The sequence below is a fragment of the Pseudophryne corroboree genome, chromosome 4, assembly GCF_028390025.1.
Source record: "Pseudophryne corroboree isolate aPseCor3 chromosome 4, aPseCor3.hap2, whole genome shotgun sequence".
In the NCBI taxonomy this organism is placed as follows: Eukaryota; Metazoa; Chordata; class Amphibia; order Anura; family Myobatrachidae; genus Pseudophryne; species Pseudophryne corroboree.
In genome coordinates this window covers 848458994-848473262 of record NC_086447.1, presented here as the reverse complement: position 1 = coordinate 848473262, position 14269 = coordinate 848458994, and the positions used below count along the sequence as shown (strand labels likewise).

The 14269-nt window shown below is 47.8% G+C and overlaps 1 protein-coding gene across 3 annotated transcripts in view; it reads left to right on the top strand.

Annotated features, from left to right (window-relative positions):
• The window catches only part of SPTBN1 (spectrin beta, non-erythrocytic 1), a 289366-nt gene that overhangs the window by 173722 nt on the left and 101375 nt on the right, over positions 1–14269 (top strand). The gene's annotated exons all lie outside the window — the stretch shown is intronic.

Here is a 14269-nt window from a genome sequence, read left to right as displayed (position 1 = left end):
TGGCAGCTGCATTATCACACTCTACGATGTGTATACACCATGACAGCAGATGATGGCCATGCGGCTGTCTCGTTTTTGTTGTTTGTACGGTTTCCGTGGTGACCACCATGCATGCCGCTGGTCTCTGAGCAAAATCAAGTGACAGGAACTCGCAGAAAAATAGGTCACGTATATTAAAATGTCTCTGATGGCCTCACGCAACTTCTACATAATCCTTGCAATCTGTCACAGAGTTCCCCTAGTTTATTAATGGGAAAGCTGCATATTTATTACAAATGTGCTAAAAGTGATATTCGCTCCCCGACCACATCTGCAGCTATAGACGAGACTTTGTTGCCAGGAGCGAACGTTTAAGTGAAATCCTGATACACGTGTGTGTAACTTCACTCCCCCTGTCACCCGGCTCCATAGCAGTGCATACTAATATGGACGAGATTGTCCATATTGGCCTGCATGCATAAGCGACCGGCACCAACGATGAACGAGCGCGGGGCTGCGCATCGTTCATAGTTGGTGCCTCCACACTGAAAGATATGAACGAGTTCTCATTCATTAATGAACGAGAACGTTCATATCGTTCAGTTACATCTGCCAGTGTGTAGGGCCCTTAATCTTCAAAATGAGTTACATTGTATTTAGCCTGTGCTATGTGGGTACAAATTAGATCATATCAAATTCCTAAATATACATGGTGGGCTGTGTCACAAGTGACCTTATAAGTAATTGCTGCGCCTGTTCCCCCGTTCATGTGTGCGCTATATAAATAATTGGTAATAAATAAATAATAAATGTATCCTATTGGAGCTGACAGTTTTGAAATCTCCACTAGTGGAAAGCTCCCTCTGTAGTGGTGATATTGTCTGCTCTCTTCCTTAGGGGCTGTTTCCTTCCTGATGTTGCTACAAGATAGCCATCAAGTGCAGTAGTATCAATAAAATGGTCAGGGCGGCTTCCGTTTTCCTGCTTGTGCTTTTGTACGTTACTTTGTTACTCCTGGGAGTAAAGATGTTTTGAAGAAAAAAATAAACCTGAAGCTAGAATTCTCTTTAGAATGTTGATCAGAAAATACAGCCCCTCTTTACCCATATAAAGTAGATCGTCACTGATTACAATTATACGGGATTTAATTGCCCGTTCTTTCAGGATGTGGAAGTGCTGCCGCACAAAACAGATTACTGCCGTTTATAGCAAACTGAGGGGGTCGTACACCGTTCTGTTTGTTCTGCACTTTTCACTCATTCATAAATGCGCGGAATGTGCATAAAATTAGGTCAGAAAAAGTGAATGGTGCCCTTGGTACTATTTCATTCTAAAATTTTAATGTAGCGCTTAAACTTCGGCACGTGGGCAAGCCTTGCAGTGTACAGTAGATCCTATTGGTAAAATCACCATGGATGCAAAGTACAAGTGAAACGCGTTTAAACTTTGCTTACATTTCCATGCATTTTTTTCCCGTTTTCCCACTACAAATGTGAATAAGCAGCATTATTTCTCAGCATTATTTCTCTTACGTCCTAGAGGATGCTGGGGACTTTAAAAGGACCATGGGGTATAGACGGGATCCGCAGGAGCTTGGGCACACTAAAAAAGACTTAATCTGGGTGTGAACTGGCTCCTCCCTCTATGCCCCTCCTCCAGAACCCAGTTAGACTTTGTGCCCAGGAGTGACTGGATGCACACTAGGGGAGCTCTACTGAGTTTCTCTAGAAAGACTTTTGTTAGGTTTTTTATTTTCAGTGAGACCTGCTGGCTACAGGCTCCCTGCAGCGTGGGAGTGAGGGGAGAGAAGTAGACCTACTTCTTCTTAGTTTAAGGGCTCTGCTTCTCGGCTACTGGACACCATTAGCTCCAGAGGGTTCGATCGCTTGGTGCGCCTAGCTGCTTGTTCCCGGAGCCACGCCGTCGCCCCCTCACAGAAGCCAGAAGTCGGGTGAGTATGAGAAGAAAAGATGACTTCAGGACGGCAGAAGACTTAAGTAAAGGTACAGCACAGCGGCAACGCTGTGCTCCATGCTCCCACACACATCACCAACGGTATTTCACTGGGTGCAGGGCGCTGGGGGGGGTGCCCTGGGCGGCATGTTACTGGAGTTGAGGGCGGCATAAAGAGATTGTAGGTGCCTCGGCACCCTTTACAGACCCCCGCCGGCATTTTCTTTCAATTTTGAAATTGGCGGGCCGAAGCCCGCCGGGGAGGGGGCGGAGCTTCGTCCCGCAGCTCACGGGCGCCATTTTCTCCCTACACGCGGCTGAGGGATAGATGCTGCCGGGACCTCCACGCTTCTCTACAAAGTAACGGGGGGCATTTCCAAAGGGGGGCCGCAGTGTGGTGCTTGAATTTAACAAAGGCAGCGCTGGGTACATATATCGTTTGTGTCGATATATGGGCGCTGGGGTGTGAGCTGGCATACTCCCTCTGTGTCCTCTCTCTGGGCTTCATTGTGGGCCTGTCACCTAGCTGGGACGTTCTGTGTGTTGGGGTGTGTCGGTACTACGTGTCGGCATGTCTGAGGCTGAATGTTATTCACCAGAGGAGGTTATTGGGGGGGTGGATGCGAGGCTAGAATTGGGACTGTCGACGCAGCTGACACCTGATTTGCTAGCACTGCTCAATACAATAAATTCCAATGTAGCTTCCTTATCAAAGAGGTTAGATAAGTCTGAGTCACAGACGCAGGTGTGGAAAAAGTCCATGGAAGAGGCTTTGTCTCGGGTACAGACCCCATCCGGGTCCCATAAGAGGCCATTTACTCAAGTGGTAGATACGGATACCGACACGGACTCTGATTCCGAGGTCGATTTCACTAAGGCAGTTTTACATCCACGGTTAGTTAAGAGTATTCAGTACATGATTGTGGCTATAAAGGAGGTTTTACACATTTCTGATGAATCTGCGGTACAGGAAACAAGGATTTGCTTGTTCAAGGAGAAAAAAACCTGAGGTGAAGTTTCCCCCCTCTCATGAAATGAATACTCTTTGTGAAAAGGCTTGGGAGTCGCCGGATAAGAAATGGCAGATTCCCAAGAGGATTTACATGGCGTATCCTTTCCCCTCTGATGACAGGGAAAAATGGGAGACATCTCCAAATGTTGATAAAGCTCTATCCCGTTTGTCTAAGAAGGTGGCACTTCCGTCTCCTGACACGGCAGCTCTCAAAGATCCGGCGGATCTCAAGTTGGAGACGTGTCTGAAGTCCATTTTCGCTAATTCGGGGGCTTTGCTCAGACCCGCTGTGGCGTCGGTATGGGTGAGTAGTGCTATTGCTAAATGGGCTGAGAATTTAGCTAGTGATATGGATATGTCCTTTTAACTCTCGGTTATATTAAGGACGCTGCAGATTACCTAAAGGACGCGGCAAGGGATGTCTGTCTCTTGGGTTCAAGAACCAATGCCATGTCGATATCTGCCAGGAGGGCGATGTGGATCCATCAATGGAACGCTGATGCCGACTCCAAGAGGTCTATGGAAGCACTACCCTTCAAAGGTACTGTCTTGTTTGGGGACGGCTTGGCGGACCTGGTCTCGACCGCGACTGCGGGTAAGTCCTCATTTCTTCCTTATGTGCCCACACAACAGAAAAAGGCACCACATCAGCAAATGCAGTCCTTTCGTCACAATAAATACAGGCGTGGAAAAGGTTTGTCCTTCCTCGCTTCAAAGGGTAGAGGAAGGGGAAGGAAACCTCCTGCAGGCTCAGGCGCACAGGACCAAAAGTCCTCCCCTGCTGCTACCAAGTCCACCGCATGACGCTGGGGCTTCCCTGGGGGAGTCCGGACCGGTGGGGGGCCGTCTTCGGATATTCAATCAGTCCTGGATCCTTGGGTGTTAGAGATCGTGTCTCAAGGATACAAACTGGAGTTTCAGGAGATGCCCCCTCACCGGTTCTTCATTTCGGCATTACCAGTAGTTCTTCCGGACAGGGAGGTGGTGCTAGCAGCAATTCAAAAATTGTGTCTACAGAGGGTCATTATTCCCGTTCCCTCGTCCCAGCAGGGGGAGGGGTTCTACTCGAGCCTCTTTGTGGTGCCGAAACCGGACGGTTTGGTCAGACCAATTCTAAATCTAAAATCCCTCAATCCATACTTGAAAGTGTTCAAGTTCAAGATGGAATCCCCTCGAGCGGTGATTGCCAGCCTGGAGGGGGGGGATTTTATGACGTCAGTCGACATAAAGGATGCCTACTTACATGTGCCGATATATCCTCCTCATCAGGCTTTCCTCAGGTTTGCGATACAGGATTCTCATTACCAATTTCAGACGTTGCCATTTGGGCTTTCCACGGCTCCGAGGATTTTCACCAAAGTCATGGCGGAAATGATGGTTCTTCGCAAACAAGGGGTTTCAATTATCCCGTACTTGGACGATCTCCTGATAAAGGTGAGGTCCAAGGAACGGTTGCTGAGAAGTGTAGAGTTGTCACTGTCGGTTCTGCGACAGCACGGTTGGGTGCTCAATTTGCCAAAATCCCAGTTGATTCCGACCACTCGGCTTCCTTTTCTGGGCATGATTCTGGACACGGATTTACAGAAGGTATTTCTTCCAGAAGGAAAGGCTCTGGAACTGCAGACGATGGTCAGGGAACTTCTGAGGCCGACGAGTGTGTCGATCCATCATTGTACTCGGGTTCTGGGGAAGATGGTTGCGGCGTACGAAGCCATACCATTTGGCAGGTTTCACGCCCGGGTGTTTCAGTGGGACTTGCTGAGCAAATGGTCCGGGTCTCACCTGCACATTCACCGGAAGATAAGTTTATCTCCCAGAGCCAGAATTTCTCTCCTGTGGTGGCTACAAGGTCATCACCTCCTAGGGGGACGCCGATTCGGTATCCAGGATTGGGTACTTCTGACAACAGATGCAAGTCTCCGAGGCTGGGGCGCAGTCACCCAAGGAAGAAACTTCCAGGGAAAATGGTCGCTCCAGGAAGCCTGTCTCCACATAAATATTCTCGAGTTAAGAGCCATTTACAACTGCCTGCTACAAGCAAGAAGCCTTCTTCAGGGTCGTCCTGTCCTGGTACAGTCGGACAACATCACAGCGGTGGCACATATAAACCGTCAAGGCGGAACAAGGAGCAGAGCGGCAATGGCGGAGACCACGAAAATCCTTCGCTGGGCGGAACAGCACGTGAGCGCACTGTCGGCGGTCTTCCTACCGGGGGTGGACAACTGGGAAGCAGATTTCCTCAGCAGTCACGATCTCCATCCGGGAGAGTGGGCTCTTCACCGAGAGGTATTTGCAGAGGTGACAGAACGCTGGGGAATTCCGTTGATCGACATGATGGCGTCTCGTCTCAACAAGAAGCTCCCGAGGTATTTGTTCCAGGTCAAGGGACCCCCAAGCCAGTGCAGTGGACGCCCTGGTGTCTCCGTGGGTGTTCCAGTCGGTGTATGTGTTCCCTCCACTTCCTCTCATTCCAAAGGTACTGGGGATCATTCGCCGTGCAAGGGTTCAGGCGATTCTCGTCGTCCCAGACTGGCCAAGTAGGGCCTGGTACCCGGATCTTCAGGAATTACTGGTGGAAGATCCTTGGCCGCTTCCTCTAAGAGAGGATCTGTTGTTGCAGGGTCCATGCGTGTTTCCAGACTTACCGCAGCTGCGTTTGACGGCATGGAGGTTGAGTGCCAGATCTTAGCTCGTAAGGGTATTCCCAGGGAGGTCATTCCAACTCTCATTAAGGCTAGGAAGGAGGTTACGGCGACACATTATCAGTATTTGGAGGAAGTATGTTTCCTGGTGTGAGTCTAAAATGGCTCCTGCGGAAGATTTTCACTTGGGTCGCTTTATCCACTTTTTACAGGCGGGCGTAGATGCAGGCCTGAAATTGGGTTCCATCAAAGTGCAGATTTCGGCTTTGTCTATTTTCTTTCAAAAATAATTAGCTGCCCTCCCAGAGGTTCAGACTTTTGTGAAAGGAGTAATGCATATCAATCCTCCGTTTGTACCTCCTGTAGCTCCATGGGATCTTGATGTGGTCTTACGGTTTCTCATGTCTTCCTGGTTTGAACCTTTGCGTAAGGTTGAGTTGAAGTTTCTCACTTGGAAGGTGGTTATGCTTTTGGCACTGGCATCTGCCAGGCGGGTGTCAGAGTTGGCGGCTTTATCTCATAAGAGCCCGTACTTAATTTTTCATTCGGATAGGGCGGAATTGAGGACTCGTCAACAATTTCTACCGAAGGTGGTTTCTTCATTTCACATTAACCAACCTATTGTGGTTCCGGTGGCGATTCCAAAATCTCTGGATGTTGTAAGAGCGTTGAAGATCTACGTTTCTAGGACAGCTGTTGCTAGGAAGACTGAGGCGTTTTGTCTTGTATGCTGCCAACAAGATTGGTCATCCCGCTTCAAAACAGACTATTGCACGCTGGATTTGTAGTACGATCCAGCAGGCTCACTCTTTGGTCGGACTACCGGTGCCGAAGTCAGTAAAAGCCCATTCTACCAGGAAGGTGGGCTCATCTTGGGCGGCTGCCCGAGGCGTTTCAGCGTTACAACTTTGCCGAGCGGCTACTTGGTCGGGGTCTAACACGTTTGCTAAGTTCTATAAGTTTGATACCCTGGCCGATGAGGACCTGGCGTTTGCTCAGTCGGTGCTGCAGAGTCGTCCGCACTCTCCCACCCGTTCTGGAGCTTTGGTATAATCCCCATGGTCCTTTTGGAGTCCCCAGCATCCTCTAGGACGTAAGAGAAAATAGGATTTTGGTACTTACCGATAAATCCTTTTCTCCTAGTCCGTAGAGGATGCTGGGCGCCCGTCCCGGTGCGGACTATTACTTGCAGTGTTTTTCTTGCTGGTTAAATTGGTTTATACACGGGTTGTGTATGGTTTATTGCAGCTTGTTGCTGGTGTTAATGCATACTGTTATCTGGTTTAAAGTTACTCCGGTTGTACGGTATGTTTGTGGTGTGGGCTGGTAGTTTTGTAGCCCTTAGTTTAAACAAAAATCTTTCCTTGAAATGTCCGTCTCTCCTGGGCACAGTTCTTATAACTAGGGTCTGGAGGAGGGGCATAGAGGGAGGAGCCAGTTCACACCCAGATTAAGTCTTTTTAGTGTGCCTAAGCTCCTGCGGATCCCATCTATACCCCATGGTCCTTTTGGAGTCCCCAGCATTCTCTACGGACTAGGAGAAAAGGATTTATCGGTAAGTACCAAAATCTTATTTTTGTGCTCTTACAGAAAATGGAGTAATAATGGTAATCGTAAGTAGTGATTTTCTAAAACTACGTTTTCTGTGTGTTTTTTTAATGAGGTGTTGAAACGGGTACTTTTTCTTATCTTCAATCTGCTAATATTAAGTAATGTGTAGGGATCAGAGGTTCTAGTTTGATATTTGGTAAAGAATGGGAATGTTTGACATTCTACCTTCCTCCACATCAAATACCTCACACCCATTGAAGAAACGTCTCTCTTCCCCCTGGAGTCGGAGCAGAGGAGGAAGTAGAGGAATTTCCTCTAAGGCTTTTGTTTTCTTGATGGGTCACAATGGGGCTACTGTGCTATAATTCATTCGTAAGACTTCTTTCCCTTAATGTAAACACGTTAATGAAAGGAAGCCGTGCATCAACTTTTCGTAAAGAGCTGTAGGTCTTTTGTGTGTGTGTAATAATATAAATATATATATATATATATATATATATATATATATATATATATATATATATATATACATATATATATACACACTCACTTTTCCCATGGCTGAAAAAAGAATTAGACCAGCACTCACGTTTTAGTTGAAGAAAAAAAGGTTTTTTTTATTCCTGATAAGACATCAAGGATACGTCAAGGATACACCCCACTGTTTACAGTACGCCCAACAGCCGTTTCAACACTTGGTGGTCTTCATCAGGGGCAGCTGTCACTCTGTCAGGAGCTATCTTAAATAGCGGAGAGGGCGCCAGAATGTCCGAACGGGATGGCCGGAAGCAGCGCGTCATAGCTGCTATCCGATTGGCTCCTGCCCGCACGTGTGATGCGTTGCTAGGGTACACAAACCCGGCTCTCTCCTTAGTGACCTGCTCCAGCAGCGTAACAGTAGTGTAGAGTGGGACGATCTGTATTGTAGATACAGCGGCATGCAAATGGAATTGTTGCTGTCTGTAATCCCGGGCACAAGTACACTTGTAGAGTGTTTAACCCCACAGTGCGCCAGCGGCACGGAGACACTGACAGCTCAATAATGAAAAATTGGAATACAATAACACAAAATAGAATATAGATATATAGGGCAAACGGACCAAACAATATCAACCTGCGTAGCAATGGTAATAAACAGCTCAGAGAAAATTGATTATAGCATACCACCACTTTAGCATGATATGAAAGAAGGTGGCAGTGGTGACATGTCGCTCAAGGGTTATAAATGCAATTTCTACACTTCACAGCACAACCTGCACAGCAAAGGTGATAAACGGCTCAGAGCAATGTTAATTATAGCATACTACTTTAGCATAATATAAAAGACAGTGGCACTGGTGACATGTCACTCGGCGGTTATAGATGCAATTTTTACACTCCACCATAACGGAGTGAATTAATCATGGCTAAAAGGATCAATTGAATCCAACAGGTATAGAGTACCGCAGTGTGGAAACCAGATAATGCCCTGCATACAGCGGGAATGCAAATTGGTCAGTATAGGACAATCATGTCTCAGGGTACCGTACCCAGTATTCCCATACCCTCTCCAAGTATGGTACTGACTGGGCCCAACGCTGCTTAATTGCCAAGATCGGACGAGATTGGATGATTTCCAGCGTGGTAAGATGGTATCCAATAGTCGTATCCATATCTAACCGTATTGAGTGGTGTGAATATCTTCACCTGTGTCACAACCAAATTGCCTCATAATCTGTGTGATAATGTAAATTTCTCTATCGTCCTAAGTGGATGCTGGGGTTCCTGAAAGGACCATGGGGAATAGCGGCTCCGCAGGAGACAGGGCACAAAAAAGTAAAGCTTTTACCAGATCAGGTGGTGTGCACTGGCTCCTCCCCCTATGACCCTCCTCCAGACTCCAGTTAGATTTTGTGCCCGAACGAGAAGGGTGCAATCTAGGTGGCTCTCCTAAAGAGCTGCTTAGAGAAAGTTTAGCTTAGGTTTTTTACTTTACAGTGAGTCCTGCTGGCAACAGGATCACTGCAACGAGGGACTTAGGGGAGAAGTAGTGAACTCACCTGCGTGCAGAGTGGATTTGCTGCTTGGCTACTGGACACTAGCTCCAGAGGGACGATCACAGGTACAGCCTGGATGGTCACCGGAGCCGCGCCGCCGGCCCCCTTGCAGACGCTGAAGAGAGAAGAGGTCCAAAATCGGCGGCTGAAGACTCCTGAGTCTTCATAAAGGTAGCGCACAGCACTGCAGCTGTGCGCCATTTTCCTCTCAGCACACTTCACACAACAGTCACTGAGGGTGCAGAGCGCTGGGGGGGGCGCTCTGAGAGGCAAATAAAAACCTTATTAGAGGCAAAAAATACCTCACATATAGCCCACAGAGGCTATATGGAGATATTTAACCCCTGCCTAACTTCAAAAATAGCGGGAGACTAGGCCGCCGAAAAAGGGGCGGGGCCTATCTCCTCAGCACACAGCGCCATTTTCTCTCACAGAAAAGCTGGAGAGAAGGCTCCCAGGCTCTCCCCTGCACTGCACTACAGAAACAGGGTTAAAACAGAGAGGGGGGGCACTGATTTTGGCGATATTGTATATATATAAAAGATGCTATAAGGGAGAAACACTTATATAAGGTTGTCCCTATATAATTATAGCGTTTTTGGTGTGTGCTGGCAGACTCTCCCTCTGTCTCCCCAAAGGGCTAGTGGGTCCTGTCCTCTGTCAGAGCATTCCCGGTGTGTGTGCTGTGTGTCGGTACGTGTGTGTCGACATGTATGAGGACGATGTTGGTGAGGAGGCGGAGAAATTGCCTGTAATGGTGATGTCACTCTCTAGGGAGTCGACACAGGAATGGATGGCTTATTTAGAGAATTACGTGAGAATGTCAACACGCTGCAAGGTCGGTTGACGACATGAGACGGCCGACAATCTATTAGGACCGGTCCAGGCGTCTCAGAAACACCGTCAGGGGTTTTAAAAACGCCCATTTACCTCAGTCGGTCGACACAGACACAGACACGGACACTGAATACAGTGTCGACGGTGAATAAACAAACGTATTTCTCATTAGGGCCACACGTTAAGGGCAATGAAGGAGGTGTTACGTGTTTCTGATACTACAAGTACCACAAGAAAGGGTATTATGTGGGAGTGAAAAAACTACCTGTAGTTTTTCCTGAATCAGATAAAATAAAATGAAGTGTGTGATGATGCGTAGGGTTACCCCGATAGCAAATATTGGCGTTATACCCTTTCCCGCCAGAAATTAGGGTACGTTGGGAAACACCCCTTAGGGTGATAAGGCGCTCACACGCTTATCAAGTGGCGTTACCGTCTCCAGATACGGCCGCCCTCAAGGAGCCAGCTGATAGGAAGCTGGAAAAATATCCTAAAAAGTATATACACACATACGGTGGTTATACTGCGACCAGCGATCGCCATCAGCCTGGAGATGCAGTGCTGGGTTGGCTTGGTCGGATTCCCTGACTGAAAATATTTTATTCATGTAGAGCATTTAATAGGATGCATTCTATATATATGTATGTGAGATGCACAGAGGGATATTTGCTCTCTGGCATCAAGATAAGTGCGTTGTCCATATCTCCCAGAAGATGTCAGGGACACGACAGTGGTCAGGTGATACAGATCCCATACGGCAGATGGAAGTATTGCTGTATAAAGGGAAGGAGTTATTTGGGGGTCGGTCCATCGGACCTGGGGACCACAGCAACAGCTGGGAAATCCAACCTTTTTTACCCCAAGTTACATCTCAGCTAAAAAAGACACCGTCTTTTCAGCCTCAATCTTTCCTTTCCCATGAGGGCATGCAGGCAAAAGGCCAGTCATATCTGCCCAGACATAGAGGTAAGGGAAGTAGACTGCAGCAGGCAGCCCTTTCCCAGGAAAAGAAGCCCTCCACCGCGTCTGCCAAGTCCTCAGCATGACGCTGGGGCCGTGCAAGCGGACTCAAGGTGGGGGGGTAGTCTCAAGAGTCTCAGGGCGCAGTGGGATCACTCGCAAGTTGACCCCTAGATCGTACGAGTATTATCCCAGGGGTAAAGATTGGAGAGTCGAGACATCTTCTCCTCGCAGCTTCCTGAAGTCTGCTTTACCAACGGCTCCCTCCGACAGGGAGGCAGCATTGGAAACAATTCACAAGCTGTATATCCAGCAGGTGATAATCAAAGTACCCCTCCTACGACAAGGAAAAGGGTATTATTTTTCCACACTATATTGTGGTACTGAAGCCAGACGGCTTGGTGACACATAGTCTAAATCTAAAATGTTTTGAACACTTACATAAAAGGTTCAAATCGAGATAAAGTCACTCAGAGCAGTGATAGCGAACCGGAAAAAAGGGGACTATATGGTGTCCCTGGACATCAAGGATTACCTCCATGTCCAAATTTTTGTCCTTCTCATCAAGGGTACCTCTGGTTCGTGGTACAGAACTGTCAATATCAGTTTCAGACGATGCCGTTTGAATTATCCACGGCACCCCGGGCCTTTTTACCAAGGTAATGGCCGAAAAGATGTTTCTTCAAAGAAAAAAGGCATCTAAATTATCCCTTACTTGCACGACCTAAAAAGGGCAAGTTCCAGAGAACAGTTGGAGGTCGGAAGAGCACTATCTAAAGTAGTTCTTCGACGGCACGACTGGATTCTAAATATTCCAAGAATCGCAGCTGTTTTCCGACGATACGTCTGCTGTTCCTAGGGATGATTCTGGACACGGTTCAGAAAAAGGTTTTTCTTCCCGAGGAAAAAGCCAAGGAGTTATCCGACCTGTCAGGAACCTCCTAAAACCAGGAAAGGTGTCTGTACATCAATGCACAAGAGTCCTGGGAAAAATGGTGGCTTTTTACGAAGCAATTCCATTCGGCAGATTCCATGCAAGAATTTTCCAAAGGGATCTGTTGGACAAATGGTCAGGGTCGCATCCTCAGATGCACCTGCGAATAACCCTGTCGCCAAGGACAAGGGTATATCTTCTGTGGTGGTTGCAAAAGGCTCATCTATTGGAGGGCCGCAGATTCGGCATACAGGATTTGATCCTGGTGACCACGGACGCCAGCCTGAGAGGTTGGGGAGCAGTCACACAAGGAAGAAACTTCCAGGGGGTATGGACGAACCTGGAAAAGTCTATTCACATAAACATTCTGGTACTAAGAGCAATCTAAAATGCTCTAAGCCAGGCGGAACCACTCCTGCAAGGAAAACCGGTGTTGATTCAGTCGGACAACATCACGGCGGTCGCCCATGTAAACAGACAGGGCGGCACAAGAAGCAGGAGTGCAATGGCAGAAGCTGCCAAGATTCTTCGCTGGGCGGAGAATCACGTAATAGCACTGTCAGCAGTGTTCTTCCCGGGCGTGTACAACTGGGAAGCAGATTTCCTCAGCAGACACGATATTCACCCGGGAGAGGGGGGTCTTCATCCAGAAGTCTTCCACATGCTAATAAACTGTTGGGAAAGACCAATGGTAGACATGATGGCGTCTCGCCTCAACAAGAAACTGGACAAGTATTGCGCCAGGTCAAGAGATCCACAGGCAATAGCTGTGGACGCACTGGTAACACCTTGGGTGTACAAATCAGTATATGTGTTTCCTCCTCTGCCTCTCATACCAAAGGTATTGAAGATTATACGGTGAGGAGGAGTAAGAACAATACTAGTGGCTCCGGATTGGCCAAGAAGGACTTGGTACCCGGAACTTCAAGAGTTGGTCACGGACGACCCGTGCCCTCTACTTCTGAGAAGGGACCTGCTACAACAGGGTCCCTGTCTCTTTCAAGACTTACCGCGGCTGCGTTTGACGGCATGGCGGTTGAACGCCAGATCCTAAAAGGGAAAGGCATTCCAGAAGAAGTCATTCCTACCTTGATTAAGGCAAGGAAGGAAGTCACCGCGAAACATTATCACCGCATTTGGCGAAAATATGTCGCGTGGTGCGAGGATCGGAGTGTTCCGACGGAGGAATTTCAACTGGGTCGTTTCCTACATTTCCTACAATCAGGATTGTCTATGGGTCTCAAATTGAGATCTATTAAGGTTCAAATTTCGGCCCTGTCAATATTCTTCCAAAAAGAATTGGCCTCAGTTCCTGAGGTACAGACTTTTGTTAAAGGAGTACTGCATATACAGCCTCCTGTGGTGCCTCCGGTGGCACCGTGGGATCTAAATGTAGTTTTAGATTTCCTCAAATCCCATTGGTTTGAACCATTGAAAAAGGTGGATTTTAAATATCTCACATGGAAAGTGACTATGTTACTGGCCCTGGCTTCCGCCAGGAGAGTATCTGAATTGGCGGCTTTATCTTATAAAAGCCCTTATCTAATCTTCCATTCGGATAGGGCAGAACTGAGGACTCGTCCGCATTTTCTCCCTAAGGTGGTATCAGCGTTTCACCTGAACCAACCTATTGTGGTGCCTGCGGCCACTGGCGACTTGGAGGACTCCAAGTTGTTGGACGTTGTCAGAGCCTTAAAAATATACATTTCAAGGACGGCTGAAGTCAGAAAATCTGACTCGCTGTTGATACTATATGCACCCAACAAGTTGGGTGCCCCTGCTTCTAAGCAGACGATTGCTCGTTGGATTTGTAACACAATTCAACTTGCTCATTCTGTGGCAGGCCTGCCACAGCCTAAATCTGTTAAGGCCCATTCCACAAGGAAGGTGGGCTCATCTTGGGCGGCTGCCCGAGGGGTCTCGGCATTACAATTCTGCCGAGCAGCTACGTGGTCGGGGGAAAACACGTTTGTAAAATTCTACAAATTTGATACCCTGGCAAAAGAGGACTTGGAATTCTCTCATTCGGTGCTGCAGAGTCATCCGCACTCTCCCGCCCGTTTGGGAGCTTTGGTATAATCCCCATGGTCCTTTCAGGAACCCCAGCATCCACTTAGGACGATAGAGAAAATAAGAATTTACTTACCGATAATTCTATTTCTCGGAGTCCGTAGTGGATGCTGGGCGCCCATCCCAAGTGCGGATTATCTGCAATACTGTACATAGTTATTGTTAACAAATTCGGGTTATATTGTTAAGGAGCCATCTTTAAGAGGCTCTTTCTGTTATCATACTGTTAACTGGGTTTAGATCACAAGTTGTACGGTGTGATTGGTGTGGCTGGTATGAGTCTTACCCGGGATTC